The sequence below is a fragment of the Halichoerus grypus genome, chromosome 15 (assembly GCF_964656455.1).
Source record: "Halichoerus grypus chromosome 15, mHalGry1.hap1.1, whole genome shotgun sequence".
Lineage (NCBI taxonomy): Eukaryota > Metazoa > Chordata > Mammalia > Carnivora > Phocidae > Halichoerus > Halichoerus grypus.
The window spans coordinates 596,490-617,257 of NC_135726.1; the positions used below are offsets into that span (position 1 = coordinate 596,490).

Consider the following 20,768-nt stretch of genomic DNA (forward strand, 5'->3'; position numbering starts at 1 on the left):
ACCTCGAAAACAAACTGTTGGAGCTCATCCATGCTGCTTTCTCTTTAGGAACTGAGATTTTGCTTCAGCAAAATGCACTTAGAGCTGCCAGCAAACATGAGCACGTGACGTCGTACAGGTTGTACACCCCGAGTTCAGGCTGCTAAAGCGCGTGAGGGGCACCTGTTCTGGGCTGTGTGACAGAGGCCTCCTCTGCCTTCACCTCTTCCCTCCACCTCTTTGCCATTTGGGGGTAAATCTCTGCAGAAAGACAGTTGTTTTCAGTTCTCAGTCAATAAAAGTTTGATTATTCTGTAAAAACAGTTCCTCAGAACATTTTAACATCTTGGTTTTCACATGGGGCTGTGTGTTTCCTTGGAATATCGAGTGTTCAGTTTTGGTGACGGCTGTACTGAGAAGTTTATCTGTACAGCCCACGGAGGGTCTTTGCACCTGAAATACCAAGTTTGTTTTTTCTCTGAAAAATGTCAGTCCGTGCTTGGGGATTTATTTGCTAGTTTTCTGTCTAATGCTTTAAAAACACCGTAGAAAGGGAATAAGGAGAAAGCATATTATTCTTCACCACATCACGAGCTGGAGGAATATGGAAGGAGATGGGATGAGTGTTTATGACCTGAACGAAGTTGGTACGAAACTAAGCCGTTCTCTGTTCTGTTCAGCCCTGCCTCACTCTGTGTCGTTCCTGGTGTTCCATCTGCAGGTCTGTTCTGGGCATACCTGTTTATACTGCGGGTTTATCCGAGAGGTAATGGTTGAATTCCAAGGTGTTAAAATATCCAGGAAACTCTGTGTTTGCTTCCCCAAGATGAAATGGACTGTGTTTTCTAAACCAAGAAGGAAATGGGCTGTGAGGGTCATCCCTTCGACTTTACCAGGAGCCTGTCCTGGGCTGATTTCCCTCAGCTGTAGGCCTGCCACACCTTTTTCCTGTTCTGTTGTGACTTCCTGGTTTGTCACAAGAACCTTGGGGGGCAGGGGGACCTGTGAGGAGGAGGGCCTGGAGGAGACCTGGGGTCATCCAGGCCCAAATCCCTGCTGGGGCTGGGGCTGCTCTGGGCCCCATGTCCTGGGCCACAGACGGCCATCTTGTGGCCACACTTCATGTCTGTATGTGCGTTTGCACAGAGATCATTAATCCAAGGGCTTTACTTTGCCTTCTGTGGGTACATAATTATTCAGTGTTCCACATTTTTGGGGATTAAAAACACCTTTTCATATGCGGAATTACGAAGTGTTATCAGTGGGATTTAAGGCTTAGGAAGGGTAGAGAGGGCAGGGGGTGGATGGTCCTTGCCTTAATCTGGAATTTTTATGCCATTGTTCTCTATTTACAGCTTTTAGAAATCAGCTGGTCTTGGTGCACATATGTTTGGAGCTGTTGCTAAGGTGACGAGCCTCAGTCTCACCCACACAGTCTTTCTGGAAGGTGGGGACACTTGGTGGGGTCCTTGCACACAAGGGCATTGTTGGTGTGCTCGGGGAGTTTGCAGGCTGCCCTGTCCAATTTATGTTGTCTGCTCCCTCCTGGTACAGACAAGTCCTGAGATGGATTTACTACGGAGAGAAACAGGACGGCCTTGTTTTCAGGTCTTGTCTCTAGTCTCTAATCTGATCAGTGCAGCCGACCTTCAGGTCTGCGGTTGGTCTCCCCTCTTGTTCCCCTTGAAACAGGACTGTGAACTTGGCTTTAGACATTTCTCAGTGGAAGTCACAAATTTAAAAAATTGTACAATATTGCATATAAACAGCATTAGTCATATGACTTGGGTTATGATTTGTGATTTCTTCTGGGTTAAAGAAGTCTGAAGTTATTTGTAATATAACTATGTTTCTCTGTGTATATTGCTAAGTTTTTAGTCACTTAGAAGTTGGATTTGGGAAGTAAAGTGTCCTTCTAGTGCTTCGTTTGGCTGTTACTACCTGCCACATTGCTGTACACTTTGAGAAAGAAGAAAACAACCGTCAGGACCTTTTAGGGTCATGGACTCTATAGAGTTGGGCAGAAGCTGAATGAGCATGTGTTGCGCTTTGCTCCTGTGACTTCTGGGGTTTCAGAACTCTCTGGGCTCTGCTGTCCCTCCGTGTGTCTGAGACACTTCACCCGGGGAGAGCGTCCTGTTATCACTTGATGGCTTCTCTTTAAGTGAAAGCTGATTATTGACTCTTTTTGTAGAACCTAATCTTGTTCCTCAAGAGTCTCCTACATGCAAAGTACCTTTCCCCTTTCCCAACCAAAATTTCTTAATAATTTTACAACGCAAAAGAGGGTACTTTTGTGACTGTGTAGTTTCCTCAGATTTTTAAAAGCATTTTCAGTTAGTTTCTTGCAGTTCCATTTCTGGCTATAAACTTTCAAGGGAGTTCTTAGACAGGTGTGTAAAGAAGTACGCTGGGAAATGCTTATTGCAGGGCGTCTGGGAGGAGGCTGCCCACCATCCCTTCAGTGACGAGAATGGAAGTGTGTGTAGCAGAAACACACGTAAATGCGCCAAGCACAGAGGGGACCAGGGTGTGAGGGTCCGTCCAGTGTTTCCTGTAAAAATACCTCGTAGCCTGTTTACAGGTTTACATGGAAAGACATCTATGAGAATGATGAGCATCCACATCAGATTAGCCTCAAAATCCAAAAATCTGTGGAGAGGAAGAGGAATGAGGGCGAGATGGGGTTACATAAGGGGCTTCAAGTATGTATGTAATATTTTCTATATTAAAAAAATTCCAAAGCAAACATGGCAAAATGAACAGATGGTGGATACATGAGTGTTTGTTGCGTTATTTCTCATACTTTTCTGTCTGCATGAGACATTTCAGTGAAAATCGTAGCCCTTGTTACTTTAAAGTAATGAGGACTGAAAATACTTATGAGGAAATCCTAAAATATAACAACCCCTTTTGAACAGATTTAGGGACACTCTAAATTCCTGGGATCATTTGAAAAAGAACTGTTTTTACCTTCTACATTCTATAAATGCAAGTCATACTTGGTGTAGAGTAGGTGCTGTGGGTTTGGGCCGTGGTTTGACCTGAGTGTGCTGCGTTGATCGACTCACCCAGGGTGTAACTTTTTTTTAATTTTCATAATGGATTTTTTTTTTGTCCTTTTAATTGGTGGGCATAAGCCTTAAAGCCATCTTGGCCACATCATGCTCCTTTGGTTGTGTCCAGAAGGAATTCCCAGTGTCCAAGGCTATTTTTTATCACATGGTTTTTACCTAATAGCAAAACTTTCCCTTTTATTATGCTTGTGGCCTGGAGGGGCTCTGGCAGGTGGCCCTTGGACGTGTCTGCGAGGCCGTGGTCTCGCCGCCTCTCCCTTCCCACTGTGTGGATTTCCCGCTTTGCACCAGTGGAAGGGATGCCCTGTGATAAAACTCAGAGGGCTTTGTCCAGACCATGTAGGTGAGATGATTAGTCAATTAGTAAACGTCAAATGTTACTTGAATAAGCTATTGTTAATGCACATTGAAATTCAGTCTGTATTTTCCTGTAGTCAGATTCTAGAAACAACGCGTGTGCAGGGTAGAAAAGCAGAAAATACAAACAGGGAACACTTTCTGGGAAATGCATCTCTACTACCCAGATGGCCAGTGTTAGTAGCTTCTGGGTTCCTGTCTCATGGAGAAGTTATCTTTTAGATCATACTACATTTTTACCAAAACTTTGAGCATACTATTTTGTAACCTGTCTTTTCCCCATCAGCCTCTCTTCTTTACCTTTCTATTTCAGTAGGTCTTAGAGCTCTTCTGTGGAAACTGGTGTTCTGTTCTTAACTATGGATGTCACCTGCTCTTCAGTGTGTCCTGAGAGGCACCTTTGCCTAGCCCAGGGGCTGGCGGTCTTTTTCTTCAGTGGCCGGATTGTAAATTTTCCAGGCCTTGCAGCCTAAGAGACAGAGTGACGGCTGTCCTCTAGGTACTTGTACAACCATTTGCAGATGTCCCTGTCCCTAGATCCCAGGCTGGCCCACTCTGCCAGGGAGGACAGTCTGCACCAGGAGTGTGAGCGTCATCACGGGTGAGCCCTGCCACATGAGTCCAGACTGGGTCCCCTCCCAGCCTGCCTTCTCCAGTGAGGGGCAGCAAGTGCCCGCCAGCCTCATGCTTTGGGCTCAACAGAGACATTGTTCAGTCTGTTATAAACAAGTCCCACCTCGTGTGGTGAACGTTCCCTGGCATGGGGTAGTCACGTTCAGAGTGGGTGGACATGGTTAAGAGAAGCAGCCAGCGGTCCAGTCCTGAGTCCCCTGCACCAGGTGGAGATAACCCCAGTGGTCCGAGGGTCCCACTGAGCAGGACGGGAAGCCAAGTGCAGTCTCCGCAGTCTCTGCCGCGTCGGCCGTGGTATGCCGCCGGGGCCTGCGAACGCAGGGAGAGGCCATTTCTTGTGGCTTCAGGGAGCAAGTGGTCGGTTGTCAGACCGTGCCTGGGTTTGTCTCGCGTCGATGTTGATCGCAGACACACACTCCTTCAGCTGTGGAGCCAGCGTCTGGATTGAGGTGTGGCACACTCCCTGCGGAGGCTCCCGGGCAGAGCCCTCCCCGGCCTCCCCAGCGCCCCTGTCTTCACGTGGCCCCCTTTCCTGATTGCCCTCTCCCTTCTGTTCTGGGGACACTAGTCTTTGGACTTAGGGTTGGCCACACAGGCCAATACAGTCACGTCTTGAGATCCTTAATTTAGTTACACGTACACAGACCCTTTTTCCAAATAAGGCCACATTCATAGGTTCTGCATGGACATATTTTTGGGGGTGGGTGCTACAATTCAACACCCTACTGATGCTTTCTTGAGGTGAATGTGTATTTTTCTTTTTTCTCTTAAATCTGGACATGAAAAAGATGCACAGGTTTGAAGTGTGCAGTTTGAGTAGAAGTGTGTGCACCTGTGTCTCCCCCACCCCTGTAAGGGTCAGACCAGGTCCAGCACCCTGTGAGCACCTTGAGCCCCTTTGCAGCCAGGGCCCCCCAGTGTGGCCTGTGTGGCCTGTTCCGGGCCTTCTTCTAAACAGTGACACCGTATGGAGCATTTGTGTGTCCCTTGCCTCTGGGTTCTTTCCCTCAGCACATTCTCTCTGGGGGTCGTGCACGTGGGTGTGCGTGCGTCAGCTCGTCCTTCCTGTCAGGTCGTCTCCCGTTCACCTGCTGACGGACATTTGTGTTGTTTGCAGTTGGGCTGTTAAGCAGGGAGCTGATTTGCTCCCTTCTACAGAAAGTAGGACTTTTGGGTAAATGTATTTTAAACATATTCTCTCAACTAATGCCATCTTAAAAAAGAAAAAAAAAAACCTTAATTTCTCTGGGCACTTTGCTGTCTCACCCATAAGTTGCTTTTTAAAAATACTTATTTTTCAAGTAGGCTCTATGCCCAACGTGGGGCTTGAACTCACGACCCTGAGATCCAGAGTCGAATGCTGTAGCGACTGAGCTAGCCTGGCACACCCCCCCTCCCCCATCGAGGGGGGCTTGGTTTTTCGGAGGTTGGCAGTCCCAGACTGAGGAGGAGCTGGGTCCAGGGCAGGCAGTCTGGGAGCGAGTGGGATTTCTGTTCGGTCAGGCTGGGGTGGGTGCACGGACCGCATCCGGGCTGGCGGTGCCAGAGCTCCAGGGAAGGCCAGCAGTGCCCGGAGAGCCCCGCGGTCTCTCTGCAGCGTTCCCAAGGAAGTGCAGGGCGAAGTGTTTCCCAGCCACGCTGGCAGGCGGGAGGCAGCGGGGCTGCGGCTTCGTTCGCAAGCAGCTTCCGTGGCCCTCCAGCCTGCCGGTCTCTGTGCGTCCCTGGCCCCGTCCTGGTGAGGTGGCGCTGGGCGAGTCTGCGAGCCTCACGGTGTCCACAGCACACCGCTGCGAACCCGACCTCCTGTCTCCACGAAGGCAGACTGGGCCGTAGCCTCTTCCAGCCGTGTGAACAGGATCAGAAGTATGGCAGGTCTTCAGACTGAGTTGTTTTGTTGAAGTTGTCTGCCTTCTGGTGCTGTGAGGCTGCCCCTGGAACGTCCTTCTGGGCGAGTACAGAGGTTAGACCCTGGGACCAGTGGACACTGCAGGTCCTCCTGGTTTTGACATTGCTGAGTCTGATGAGACCGGTGGACTTGGAGGGGAAAGGAGGTGGCTTCATTATGGGTTTCTTTCTGGAAGATGTAGTTGTTACTAATTAGGCTTGTTCTGCTGCCGGCGTCCACTTGGCAAATCTTGCAGTTAAAGGAGGGAAATTGTTGTTTAACCCGGCCAATTATCTAATATAGGAAAGCAAAGATGGTCTTTTTTGGGGGGTAGCCTTAGTTTTTGCAAAAGGCCTTCTGTTTTAGAAAACTAGAGTGTGTTGTGAACACGGTATTTCTAATACAGACAGGTCCTCTTCAAACTATTGCTTTGGTTTGGCAGCAAGTCTGCACTGGTCAGTACCCTCAGAGCAGACGGCTGTCCTGGTTTGGGTTTTGTCCCGGGGGATGTTGCCGTATGGCCCTGGTGGAGGGTCACAGCACGTGGACAGGGTGACTAGCTTCTGTGATGTTCAGCATGGACAGATGGACATGAAGGGCTCCAGGGGAGAGGTGTGTCGTTGTGGGGGTGCAGTAGGGGTGTGGCCCACACAGGGCGTCCTGTGGTGGACGTGGAGTGCAGGGGTGACACCACTGTGCCAGGAGGTCACTCTGATGGCTGCATTTAGTGTGTTTTCCATGTAACGGTGAGTTTGGGATGGCAGGACTCTTCTGTCACCGCCCTGCTAGCCTTGCTGTGAGCACGTTGTTTTCCTGAGACATTCTAGAATGTGGAAGCGCACAGGGTGCTGCAGCCAGGACATGCCGGGCAGATGATTCACTGAGGGGCACAGTGGTTAGGTGGCAAGGGACGCCCACGGACAGGCAGCCACGAGCACCAGCAAGGTCCTGTGCGCCCAGTAGGCCGGTGTTAAACATCTTCTTGTTAAAGTAGTTGTGGCACCTGTGGGGACTGGCACCCGTGTGCTCTGGGTGAGGCCATGTACGGGGCACCCTTTCTGCAGACCACTTGGCAGTATCCCCTGGGTGTGTATCCTGATTGCCTGCTCATCTCTGCCATGGGGCTGGGGTAGGAATGTGGGCTTGTAAAAGAGGGGTGGTGGCATGGACGGGACGGCACAGCGGGAATGTCCGTGGCGGGGGCGCGCAGGCCTGGGAGACCGGACACTCGGACTCCTGGGGTTCCCAGAGTGCCCACTTGCTCAGAGCTGCCTGTGTGTGCACACCCAGCTGAGGCTGAACCAGGGAGGAGACACACACATTATCTCTGTTGTCGGAATTGTCTGGAAAGTGCTCTGTATATGGTGCAGCAGGACACTGTGTGGGTGCGTGTCCAGTTATGTGCCCTCCTTGGGACACTACTGTAAGTTCAGTCTTGTGTTTGCCCTTATTGCCAATGGGTAGAGTCCCTTTCTATCTAAAATGTATGAAATTCTTTTTTCCTCTCTCTGTTGGTTTTTTGGCCACGTGGTCAGATTGTCCTGGGGGTGCCGTGAAAGTGCTGAGAGCCGGCTGAGTGGCCCAAGCGCAGGGACCTGTCAGCCGCGCCCCCCAGAAGGACCTGCTTCAGCAGGTGGCTTCTCTCCCCTTTCTCTGCAGCACCTCTTGTCACCAGGGTGCCTCGTGTCCCCAGCATGTTCTGGGAGAGAACAGGGGCTATTACCTGGACCTTGTAGGAAAGTACAAGGGAATGTGGGCAGTGTTAGCATTTTCCACGTAGGGGCCCGGTGATCCAGTCTTTAAGGGTGTGTGTGTTGTTGAGTTTCCTGTGATGTCAGCTATCCCTTCTTAATGTAGGAATTCTAATAAAAGATCTACCTGAGAGTGTCCTCGGGCAGATTGAAGCCTGTCCCACGGCTTTGTCACAACACTGCACACGCAGTGTCCCACCTCTGACCTCTGGAGCGTAGGCCTGGGGGAGACTCCGGAACGCCCTTGGCTGAAATGAGAAAACAGACATGTGAGAAGAGGGGACTCCGTGTGGGGGGCCGTCTCACCCCCAAGCCCATGTGCCAGGGGACTCCAGGCAGGGCTGCAGCCCACGGTGGCATCACCTGCTGTTCTCCGTCGGGGGTGACGTGGCGGGTGGGGTGCTGAGGGCCAGGACGCTGCGTGCTGGGCGCAGGGCCTCGGTGGTGAGCCAGTCTCACCTGAAGCTGGGGGCGGGGCAGAGGCCTCACATGCCAACAGCGGTGTGGGAAACGGCGCCCACTTCCTGTGTGCCCGAGGATCGCCCCATGTTATGTGCGCCTGTGCGGCCACCCAGGTGAAGGCAGTTGTCCCCTACCCCGTAATTTCAGTACCGACTTGCAGCCTCCGGGAGCCTCATCCACATCTTGGCACCACCATGGTCCGTCTGTTCTCTGTTGGGGGACACCTGGGCTGTTTGCAGGGTTTGCACAAGTCAGTGTGGACGTGATGTGGCTTTGGAGGCCTGTGCACACATGTCACTTGGGGTGTGTCCACTGCAGTGGGGTGTGGGCAGAGCCTGTGCCCACCCTGGCCACGTCTCCGAGGACCCCACAGCCTGCTGAGCACCTGGCCGGTACCTGGCCTGGGTGGCATGTCTCGTCATCACCTTGAATCAGTTGTGGCTCTTGACCAGTCTGCTGGGAAGAGGTGGGACTTCACCCTTCGGGGCAGTGAAGCAGCGACAAGGGGAGAGTGTCAGATCAGAGAAGGGTGGAGGCGCGCACCTGGGAGCCAGGCTTCACTAGCTTCAGGGGTTCCAGCACTAGTAATACACCTCCGGGCACCTCCAGCCTGCGAGGCGGGTCGTTAAGGAGCGTCGAATGAGCACTGGGCCGGGCGTAAGATGTCCTAATCTCTGAATAGGAGAAGGTTTTATTTCCTTATTTTATAGATGGAGAAACTTAGACGTATCTGACCACAAACCCAGGATTCTTAACCAGCTCGGCCAGTATTTCTGAAATGTCCTGACAGCTTCCTTTCGTGAGAGAAACAGCCTGTGTCTCTGCCCTGCACACACCCAGAAACATGTTTACAGAACAACTTCCTTCGTGATGTGGCGTGCGTTACTTCACTTTCTAAACAACGTGTGTTCTGGAAACGCCCTGCTAGGTGGTCTTCGGCTGCACCTAACGCAACTCCAGAGCCACGGTGTAGCGCTCCTGTTCTTTGGTGAAATGTGTCTTCTGTCCTGTGTCCATTTCCTCATTGGATTGTTTGATGTTTGCTGCTGTTTTGATTGTGGTTTATTAATAAATGAGCCCATTGTCTGGTGATTCGGCAGATCTGCAGCTTATCTTTTCACCTGGGAACTGGGTCTTTCACAGAGCGAAGGCTTTAATCTTGTGGAGATGTGCTTTATCGTTTTCCTTATGTGGCGGACGCTTCTGGGGTCCTGCCCAAAAACTTTATGCCCTGGCACCGCCTGGCTGGCTCAGTGGCGCTGGTGACTCCTGATCTTGAGGTTGTAGGTTCAAGCCCCACGTTGGGTCTAGTAGAGATTACTTAAAAATAAAACTTTAAAGAAATAAAAATAAAAACTTTTTGAGTCACCCTAGGTCTTAAAGATTTTCTCCTGTTATTTATCTTCCCCTAAAAATTTTTATAGGTTTTTATAGTTTTTCCTTTTTAGATTTATACCTAAGCATTTCATTTTTATTTAGGGCTATTGTAGATGGTGTTGTGTTTCCACACACTCATTGCCAGTTTGTAGAAATACTCTTGGCCCTTGAACAATGTGGGGGTGAGGGAGGGGTACCAACCCCCACACATAGGAAAATCGTGTATAACTGAGTCCTTCAGAACTCTACTAATTAGCCCACTGTTGACCAGAGGGCTTACCAATAGCATAAACATTTGATTAACACATAATTTGAATGTTACACATATTTTATACATGTATTTGTATGTGTGTGTAATACATATATATATGTGTATATATATGTGTACATATATATGTTTTTAAGATTTTATTTGAGAGGGAGGGAGAGGGAGAGCGAGCACAAGCAGGGGAAGGGTCAGAGGGAGAAGCAGGCTCTCCGCTGAGCAGGGAGCCCCAGGAAGCCCCACGCAGGGACAGATCCCGGGACCCTGGGATCATGACCTGAGCTGAAGGCAGACGCTTCACCGACTGAGCCACCCAGGTGTCCCTCACATATTTTATATTCTTACCATAAAGTAAGCTGGAGAAAAGAAAATGTTATTAAGAAACTCATAAGGAAGAGAAAATACGTTTACAGGACTGTGCTGTATTTATCCAAAAAATCTGCGTGTAAATGGACGTGTGTAGTTCAAAGCCGTGTTGTTCAAGGGTCAGCTATGTAGTGGACTTTTGTGTTTTGCTCTGGTATTCTGCATCCATGCTGAACTCATTACTTCTAGGAGTTTTTGGAGATTTCCTTGCAGTTTTGTAGATAGACAATCATGTTATCACCAAACAAGAGTGTTTTATTTCTTCCTTTCCAGTTTGTATGCTCTTTATTTCTTTTTCTTGCCTTACGGGGCGCAGGCTGGTAGTTCCAGTAGGATGTCCAAAAGTGGTGGTAGGACAGGAAATGTTTGCCTTGTTCTGATCCTGGGGAGAAAGCATTCACAGTTAGGAATGACGTTAGCTGTGAGCTCTTGTGGATGCTTGTTACCACATTGAGGATATTCCCGTGTTTGCTCCAATTGTGCTGAGTTTTTATCAGGAGTACTGAATTTTGTTAAATACTTTTTCTGATCTTTTGTTATGATTTGTGATTTTCTTCTTTAGCCTGTTAATACGGGGGATTTTCAAGGTTGAACTGGCCTTGCATATTCTGTACTCATTCCCACAAACACACCTACACCCCCACCTGATCATATTGTGGAGGTCACCCCGGCGTAATAGGTCCCCCCTTTGTCCTGCTCCGTGGTGTAGATACGTCACATGCTCCAAGCAGCCGCCTGTCATGTGGGCCTTATGTCTCTGGGTGGTGCTGCCCTTTCCTGTCCTTGCCCCCCTGCATCTCAGGACAGCGCCAGCCATGGGGCGGCTGGCTTGCAGGGCAATGCATGCTTGACTCTGCAGGATGAGCCCCGTCCTGTCCTCCAGGGCCACCCTCTTGTGCATTCCCAGCAGAAATGCACGAGTGTGCCTGGTCCTCTTTCTGATATTTCTGTTTGTGTTTGTTCTCCCATTGGTCACCTCCATCAGTTTATGTCCATGCATATCAGCCTTAGAGGATGTTTCGGACTCATCCCTCCTCCAATCTGCTGTTATTCTTTGTCACGTGGTTCTTGAGCCCACATTGCTCTCTTCTCTCATCCCATTTAGTCTGTATCTTAGCTCCTTCTGTAGAAGATGGTGTTTTTCCTACTCTGTTTTTTTCAGTCCCTCTTCACCTCCTACCTTAGAGCTGTGTGTTTACCTTGAATGTCTCAAGGTTTCATTTTCCATTCTGTTCTGTAATTAGTGTCTTGTGCTATGCTTTGTGCATCGGTTAAGGGAGCTTTGAGATGCTGTCCTATAATGTCCGTGTAACTACACTGTCCCTTCCTGGAGACCGGGGCCACGGGAAGGGAGGCCGGTCTGGAACGAGGTCAGGTGACCAACCTTCTGTTTCTAAAGTCCTGCCAGGGTATTGTTCATACCATGTTTTAAACATATCCAGCTTCTTAAACTTTATTTATTGTGAAATGTAACATGACACCCACTGTCCACAAAGTAAAAATGTACAGTTCACTTATTTTTTAAAAGACTTTTTTTTATTTAGTTACCAGAGGGAGAGTGAGTGAGTGTGAGCATGAATGGGGGCAGAAGGAGAAGCAGGCTCCCCGCTGAGCAGGGAACCTGATGCGGGACTTGATCCCGGGACCCTGGGATCATGACCTGAGCCAAAGGCAGACGCTTCACCGACAGAGCCACCCGGGTGCCCTTGTATGATTCACTTACCACAAAAAGCACACATGTGTAATCAGTGGGGCCTCGTACGCACACGGCTGTGGTGCACATTCTTGTGCAGGTCCTGGCCTGTTTGTGCTTGGCATTTCTTTGGGATGTGTGCCCAGCCTTGCTGTGGTTGTATGGTTCATGCTCCCATCAGAATGGATCTCTTCCCCGTGCTCTACATCTTCACTGATACTTGATACCTTATTTTGATTTTTGTTTACATTTTCTAGATTGCTAAAGCAGTTGGTAAGTTTTTCATCTACTTACTGGCCTTTTAAATGTCCTCTTTTGTGACGTACCTTAAATCTCATGTCCATTTTAGTTTTGGATATTTTGTCTTTTTCTTAGTGATTTGTAGGAGCTCTTTATATATTCTGGATAAAAGCTTTTTGTCAGTTATATGTGAAGAAAATATCCTCTTTTCCTTTGAGGGAAGATGACTTTTAATAGAACTTGGGATGCCTGGGTGGCTCAGTGGTTAAGCATCTGCCTTCAGCTCACGTCATGATCCCAGGGTCCTGGGATTGAGTCCCACGTCGGGCTCCCTGCTTAGCGAGGGAGTCTGCTTCTCCCTCTCCTTATGCCTGCTGCTCCCCCTGCTTGTGCTCGCGTTCTCTCGCTCTCACAAATAAAATCTTAAAAAAAAAAAAAAATAGACAAAACTTGTTATTTTTATTTATTTATTAAAGATTTTATTTTTTTGACAGAGATAGAGACAGCTAGAGAGGGAACGCTTGAGCTTGTTTCCGGTCCTGCTCCGTTGGTCAGCACACGATGCTGCTTTGACACTGTTTCTTGAGCTATTTGGCTTTGACTTTATTTAATTTTATTTATTAATATGTATTTATGTAATCTGAGGTTCTTTCCTTTCAATTTTAAGTTTATTTGCATGAGTTCTTTCTTTTTTTATAGAAATCTTTTCCACTTTTTTTCTTAGGATAGTTTGGCCTTCTGCTCAGTGGTTGTTTTCTGGCTTCATGTCAGTCCCTCCTGGTTTGGGTTTATTTCCTGATAGCAGGTCTTTTCTCTGCAGGGTTAACTCTGCCCTTGTGCTTCTGTGGAGGTTCTCAGCCTTGTTGGGCCGACTCTCTTACAACACTGGAGGATTAGTAAGCACCCCACACAATTTTTGTTATGTGGGCTACAGCTCTCAAATTATTATATTAACATATTGTCTTTAAAAGTATAACTGAGAAAATATTTAAATATTTAATTCACTTAAAATAATAAAGTAGTACGGGGCACCTGGCTGGCTCAGTCGGAGCAGGATGTGGCTCTTGGTCTTGGGGTTGTGAGTTCAAGCCCCATTGTTGGGTGTAGGGATTACTTACAAAAAAAATAAAACTTTAAAAAAAATAGTAAAGTAGTACATATACATGTTATTAAATACTTATATAAATAGTTCATTAAATATTAAATATTAAATACTGAAAAGTAACTATTTTACAAAAGAAATCAAATTTAGTGAAACGAGTGGTGTTGTTTTCTATATCTGCCAATGTCTTTAATGTCTGCCTTAAATAACAGCTAACTAGATACCGCTCCTTGTGTCTGTACTCCATCTATGGCATTCTGCTTTTTTTTTTTTTTTAAGTGTAAAAATAATCCAGCCTCTCACAGACATGTGGTGCAGAAAGAGACACATTTGGGTACCTTCTCAGAGGATCTGGAGACCCTGCTGGTCGGCATTGGCGGATCAGTGGCTGCATTCTGTCCCTTGTGGGATTCCTATATTGGTCATTTGGAAAATGTTGATTCATTCATTGAGTTAGGCAGATCTTCTGATGTTAACATGTTTATTTTAAAAATAACCTTTTTGAGGGGCGCCCTGGGTGGCTCAGTTGTTAAGCGTCTGCCTTCAGCTCAGGTCATGATCCCAGGGTCCTGGGATCTAGCCCCGCATTGGGCTCCCTGCTCCGCGGGAAGGCTGCTTCTCCCTCTCCCACTCCCCCTGCTTGTGTTCCCTCTCTCGCTGTCTCTCTCTGTCAAATAAATAAATAAATAAAATCTTAAAAAAAAAAAAAAACTTTTTGAGGTGCATGGGAGCCTCATTCGGTTAAGCATCAGACTCTTGATCTCAGCTCAGGTCTTGATCTCAGGGTTGTGAGTTTAAGCCCCACGTTGGAGCCTACTTTATTTTTTTAATTTTTTTCGATCTCAGGACCCTGGGATCATGACCCGAGCTGAAGGCAGATGCCCAACCAACTGAGCCACCCAGGCGTCCCTGGAGCCTACTTGAAATACATACATCATACATACATACATACCTTTTAAAGTTACCACCAGTCTCATTAGAATGTCTTCAAGTGCTGGGATGCTGTTGAGCTAATGGACGTGGATACAAAGTTTTCCTAAGCTCAGGTTGCACTTGGAAGCTCAAATTTTATTACTGACCACAGCTACTATTAATTTTCCTTGAAGTGATAGCTCTAGTTTGTTGATTTTTGAGAAGATAACTGCCAGATACCCAGTTCTTAATAATAATAACAACGGTTTGTCCAAGAGTCTTTCAGGTGAAACCTGTGTCCTGTGAAAATGCAGCCGAGTCAGCTGGCCATGCCCAGAGGCTCTCCTGGGGGTTAGCACTGCCGACCACGCACCCTTGAGTCTTGTCAGAGTACAGAAGGACAGGGCCTCAAGGTTTGCAATTTAATAAGATTTAAAATTGTTGCTTCTTTCTCAAGGACAGTTGCAGGTGCTCCTGGGTTGTGTTACTGGGGTTGTGTGAGGGTCTTACCTTCTCGTGGGGCATGGCAGCACCCCACCCCCAGGCCTATAAGAAAGGCAGGTTGTCATGAAAACCGTGTTGGCCTCACAAGCCCCCAGAAGGGGTTCGGGCACCCTCAGAGCCTGCGGACGACACAAGCACTGCACCATGGTGGCGGGCCAGTAGCGAACGCGTCGGACTGTGGGCCAGGACGGCACTTGGGCTGTCCGGTAAAACTCCATGGACGTGGAGATGCTAATTCCATGCGATTTTCATATGTCACAAATACTAGTCTTGAATTTCTTTGTCCCCCAAAGGTATAAAATACGAAACCCGGCGCGCCTGGCTGGCTCAGTCAGTAGAGCGTGCAACTCTTGATTTTGGGGTTGTGAGTTCAGGCCCCACATTGGGTGTAGAGATTACTTAAAAATAAAATTTTTAAAAAACAATAAAATAAACTTGGAAATTCATTCTTAGCTCTCAGTTTTTACCTAAGCGGGGAGAGGGCTGGTTTTGGCCTTGGGCTGTAGCTTGTGACCTGTGTGAGCTCTCGTCCTCCTCTCAGGAAGGGTAGAGGGGTGGTTAGCTTGGCTTTTCTGTGGGCTTGAAGCTGTCTTCATTGTGCTCCTTCCCTGGCTGACAGTGTGGCCAAATTCGGTATTTGACTCTCCGGACCGTGGCTCCAGTGTGGTCTGGCACGCTGAGAATGGAGGGCATTTCTCACCGAGTCATGCCCACTCCTTTCCCGAGGACCGTGGCACTGTCCCTCACTCTTGTCCTCGGCGGGCACACCTGGAGGTTTGGCGAAGTGAAGTCACCATCGGTGCTGGTGGTTTACCCACGGTCAGATTCCTCCTGTCGAAAGAGTTGTGTCCTAGGCTGTTCTGTTCTCTTACTTCTTTGGTGATGCTTTTGCCTTGGTAGCACAGTGAGCTTTTTGAATTGGTTCTCCAGTTCCTAGCCTTTCCTCTCATTTCTAGAGTTTTGAATCTTTTATTCTCTCTCCTTCAATTTTTCTACTCTACTAAAATCAGGATTGCTTCTAAGTCATTGTTTCTCTCCGTTTTGCAGTCTTTGTTTCCGAGTCAGTTAAGGCGGGGTTCTTGATGTCCTGAGAGTTCTCAGAACTCCCCGCGGTGTGTGAGCTTGTTCATGTGGATCATCTTCTCAGGCTTCCTCTCTCCTCCCTGAGCTTGCTGCTAAGTTGGACAAGGCGCCCCGGGGCTGGTGGGCCTCTCTTGACTGCTGGCATGTGTCGCCTGTGTGGAGGGGCCGGGGGTGGTGACCCTGCGTCCGGGGCCACTGCACCTTCCCCACAAGAGCTGTCCTGCGCTGGCCTGGCTGGACCGAGCCCTCCGGGTCCTGTAGACATGGGGCCCTCAGGGCTTGTGTGAACTTGCACAGGCTGTGGCTTTGTGCACTCGGAGTCCAGCTCTGATGCCCACGAAGCCACTGCAAATGCCTTCCAGTTTCCCTTAGGTTATTGCTGTTAGCTTGCCACTGGAAACGGCAGGGTAAGGCTGAGTCCTTGCATTTCTGCCAAACTGTAGGTACTGCAGAAATGTCTGCTCCTCTCCTGCATCCAGGTTCAGTCTTGGAGGGAGCTTCTGTCATGTGTGTCGTGTCTCCTACCCATGGAGAGACTTGCAGTGTGAGTCTGTGTTTTCAGAAGAAAAGACGGTGTAAGTATGGCATTTGGGGGTCAGCTTAGATAAAGCCCTGTGTGTGCTTGTGGAGGTGGGGGTGGGACTCGCTCTGGTGGCAGCTGTTAACATGAACGCTGCTCGAGGCACCTTTGGGAAGAACACATCTCATCGTTGCCCTTGTTTGGAGAGCTCTTGGCATGGCTGTCCTGCCAGCCCCTCTGACTGGACTCTCTGTCCAAGCCCACAGTGCAGGGTCCTGGGGCAACTGCACAGGAGAGAGACCCTGCCAGTCAGACAGCACGTGGAGCTTCCGTGGGCTGTGGGCCACTTGTGACGGAGACAGGTGCAGGGGAGGGTGACCTTTGCCAGCCCGTGTGTGACCCTGGGCAGGGAGCTGGCTGCAGACAGCTGGTGGTTCCCTTCCAGGCCAAGAGGCTGGGCTCTGACCCGTGGCCGCCAGGTCACTGACAGATACCCCGAGCCCGCAGTGTCGGCGTTGTACCTTGGTTTCAGGGAACAGGCTGGGGTCTCTCTTCCGAGGACTCACCCAACTGCAGACGCTCTTGAGTGCTTTCCTGAGTGGTCTCCGTGCCTCCCAACAGTTTGCGAAGCTGGAGCGGCTGCCCTTCAGTGTGGAGGTGCAGGAAAGGGCCCACATCCGGCAGCCCATCCCGTGTAGGGACTGGTTAGCAGCCAGAGCGGGCCTCGGACCAGCCATGCTCCTTCATCCAAATTCACGCTGCCCTGCAGACCTCTCCCCATGTCCTGCTGCTTTGGTGCCGAGTGTCAAGTCTGCGTGTGTCCCAGAAACAAGTCCACTTGTTTCTGACGTGGACTTTTAGTCCCTGTGTTTAGAGTGGGCATCTTCTGACACCGGGAGTGAGGGATTCAGATCCCAGTGTGTCAGTGTGTCTGAGCAGGGACAGCCAGCTTGCCTCTGGGGCCTGAGGCTTGGCTTGTTCGGTCAGGAAGCCCCAGAGCCTGGGTTGAGGTAGCCTGTAACCTGTTAGAAGGGAGGACCCCAGCCACGAAGATTGTCTCCACCGTGATGACTCTGTTGGGGGGTCCCAGCCTCTTCTTGGGTTGAACAGTGAATGCCCAGCAGTGAGCAGGGAGGCCTGTGGCACCCTGGCACCCTCTACCCTCCCAGAGGACCCATGGAAGAAGTGGCGAGCCTGGTTCCTGACATGTGGCTCTGCCTGGCTGAGGACAAGTCGTGGGCGGTGATGAGAGTTGCTTTCTCCGTGTCTGCATCCTTCGCTTTGCTGGCGTGGCCATTTCTCTAAGCCGAGGGAGAGGATGACTGGATGCGGAGGGGTGGGATGGCGTGGAGCCCTAGAGATTGGACAGCCGGTGGGGGGGGGGGGGTGGGAAGACCAGGTAGATGGAAGATGAAGGTGCAGTTGAGACTTGTTCTCAGCTAGTTTATCACTGAGAAAATAAGAGGGAGGACTCAAGTCCCCTTGGCCCTGCAGCTTGCCAGACGGGTCCTGCTAGGCACAGGACGATTGACCCAGTGTGCCCTGCTCTCCCAAGAAAATCAACTGAAGTGCACCACCGGCCAGTCTGAGCCTTGGAGCTGAAAGCCTTTGTGAAGCCGTTTCATTGACTGCCCCTAAAGGAATGAGTCTAGAGTGCTGCATGTCCCAGGCCCTGAGGGAACCATGGCCATGGTGCTCGTCCTCGTGTTACTGACCGGTTTAGAATACTGACGTGTTTGTAACCAAGGGGAATGAGGTGGCCTCGGTGGTCTCAGTTGTCATCGGGAATGTGGGCTCAAGAAAAACGTCTTGTGGAAAAGAAAACGGAACATTAGGGATGACACTCCTAACCTGATAGCTAGCAGTGTTCCCAGTCCTTGGGGGGGGGGGGGGCGGTGCCTTGAGGACAGTGACCTTTAGGAGTGAGTGAGGCCCACTGGTGGGCACAGGACATGGCACGCCTGGCCAGTGGCTGGCGCAGAATGTCCCTTGGGCCATGGTGATGAGGTTTGGGGCTGCCCTCACCCTGTGACAGATCGCATGGAATTAGCTGGTTGTTCACAAAATGAAATGTGAAAATTAGTAAAGGGAAATCTCATTTACAGTGGAGGAGGGAGGCGAGGCGAGTAGGGGGACTCACGCCCAGCACTAGGTGTCACTTACAGATCCAACAGGAAAAGAGTTTTACTAACCCAACAGGAGGAAGGAAGGTTTCTTCCTCCCCCAGCAACAGCCCAGCTCCCAAGTTCACCCCAATAAACTTTTAGTTATCAGCAGCCCTACCCCACCCCACTCCATCCCTTTCTGTTATAAAAGAGCCTCCTTTGCTTTGTTCCCTGGAATTGCCTATGGTTTGGGGCTGGCTTGTCTGTCCTGGGTTGCCATTCTCTGCTCTTCCAAAATAAAGCCATTTTTACTGGTGAAATAACTAGCAGTTTCATTTTGAACATTAACAGAACGTACTGGCAGATGTCTGCTGGTAGCGAGGGACAGCTGCCTGGGTCCAAGGAACTTGCACCCAAGGCCTTGGTGGTTTAATTGTAATGCTGACAGTGAGAACCGTAACAGGCAACATTGGCGTAGCACTGAATGGTTTGCAGAGTACTCTCTACGCTGCTGGGTGCACCTTGCAGGGCCATTGTGGAAGGCCCTTCACGTGGCACTCCGTGGCTCACCTTGCACTTCCAGATTACCCTCTCTGTCCAGTCCTGGGCAGAGCTCTTTCCCAGTAATGCTGGGCGTCCGCCTCAGAACTCGGCCCAGGGCGCCATGAAGATGGAAGATGCTGGATGAGAGGCTGAGAACTCACTTCACTCCTTCCTCCTGCCCTGTGCCTGCTGTGGCTGTTTTGAAAGATAATTGGGCTGTAGAGGCTGGGGCAGTTGTCGTGGAACGCTACTGTGTTCTCTTCGTGCTGTTCTGTAGCTCTTGTCTCTCCCACGGAGGGCAGGTGGAAGGAGGAGGCAGGCCTTTCAGTTCAGGGGTCTCAGAACTCTACTTTGAATAGAGAGACCATCTACCAGAGACATTTCAGGGACACGTAGTGAAGTCACTTGTTCAAAGAATGAAGTGGCTATCTGTGCCCGTCTCTTGGTGTAGACACTGTGGAGTAGGCTGGGAGATTGGGGTTCAGACATCGTGGGGCCTGCACTGAGGCCACGTGCTGGTCCGGGTCCTTCCTATGCGATCAGGGACTCTGGTATTTCACATTCACGAGCAGGAGGGTTGGATATCCCATGATGACTGTGCTCGATTTCCCACCATGAGAGCAGGCAGTCAAGTACTGTTTTTTAAACTTCTACTGAAATGTTGCTGATGAGTTCCAGCAGCTGTCTCTGAGTCAGGCTCTGAGAGGCTACTTTTCCAGGCTGAGATGTTCTAGTGTGGTACTGGAAAATTGGAGAGGAAGGTCGAATTCATAGTTTCAAGCAGAGATGGAAAATGCCGTTTTTGGCCTCCACCACTGGAGCGTGTGGATGGAAACACCCTGTCCACCTGCTTTGTGTGCGGGGGGAGGAAGTGTCGCGAAGTGAGTAAAGTTGGTCAGCCTTGTCCCTCTTCCCAAAATAAATTTAGATGTCTTCTTAGGTCAGTTAAGTATGAAGAGAATACTTCGTGAAATTTTATCAGTTAATGTGGAAAAATAAGAGGATCTCCGGAAGACATGGTAAAGGGCGCACAGGGGGCTGACAAAACCAGGGAGTGGAGCTCCACTTACTGATTGCATTTGAACATTGTATTTCAGAAGCCACACTTTATACATAGTGGAGGCCGCTTAATTCCAGGTGACTTAGTTACAAAAACTACTTATCCAAAATGGCAAAGCACAGAGTTGTTCACTGAGGGAAGAGGAGATGAAATAGTACACATGGTTTGTTTGTATAAAATGTTTTCTACGGGGCGCCTGGGTGGCTCAGTCGTTAGGCGTCTGCCTTCGGCTCGGATCATGGTCCCAGGGTCCTGGGATTGAGCCCCGCATCAGGCTCCCTGCTCCACGGGAAGCCTGCTTCTCCCTCTCCCACTCCCCCTGCTTGTGTTCCCTCTCTCACTATGTCTCTCTCTGTCAAATACATAAAATCTTTAAAAAATAAAAATAAAAAAAATGTTTCTAACTCAGAGGATGAAAATTTAAAAGTAGGGGCACCTGGGTGGCTCAGTTGATTAAGCATCTGCCTTTGGCTCTCAGGTCATGGTCCCGGGGTCCTGGGATCGAGTCCTGTGTCGGGCTCCCTGATCAGCGGGGAGTCTGCTTCTCCCTCTGCCCTTCACATCGCTCGTGCTCTCTCTCAAATAAATAAATAAAATCTTAAAAAAAATACAAAAAGTATAAAAAGGAAGATAGTGGCTTTTGGGAAGACTGCGTGGAGCAAACAGGAGGCCGGGAAGGGGTAGACGAGGCCGTGTTCTAAGAAGGTCCATGTTGCCATGGTCTGGTCAGGTCAGTATGGCCGCGGGCAGAGACTGAAAGGAGGTTGATTCTCCTCTCAGGTCCCAGAGGGAGCCCACCCGGGGCCACCAGGGAAGGCACCAGGGTGGCCAGGAGGCAGAAGATAGGAGTAAGG

The 20,768-nt window shown here is 49.7% G+C and overlaps 1 protein-coding gene across 10 annotated transcripts in view; it reads left to right on the plus strand.

Moving 5' to 3' along the window:
* ANKRD11 (ankyrin repeat domain 11) overlaps positions 1-20,768 on the plus strand; it is a 189,457-nt gene that overhangs the window by 135,325 nt on the left and 33,364 nt on the right. Inside the window, exon 1 of one of the 10 annotated variants that reach the window (XM_078063603.1) lies at positions 16,130-16,261. The exons of the other annotated variants lie outside the window; for them this stretch is intronic. The gene's annotated coding sequence lies outside the window, so the exon portion shown is untranslated. Of the gene's footprint in view, positions 1-16,129; positions 16,262-20,768 lie in introns of those variants that run through there. 10 annotated transcript variants of the gene reach the window in all.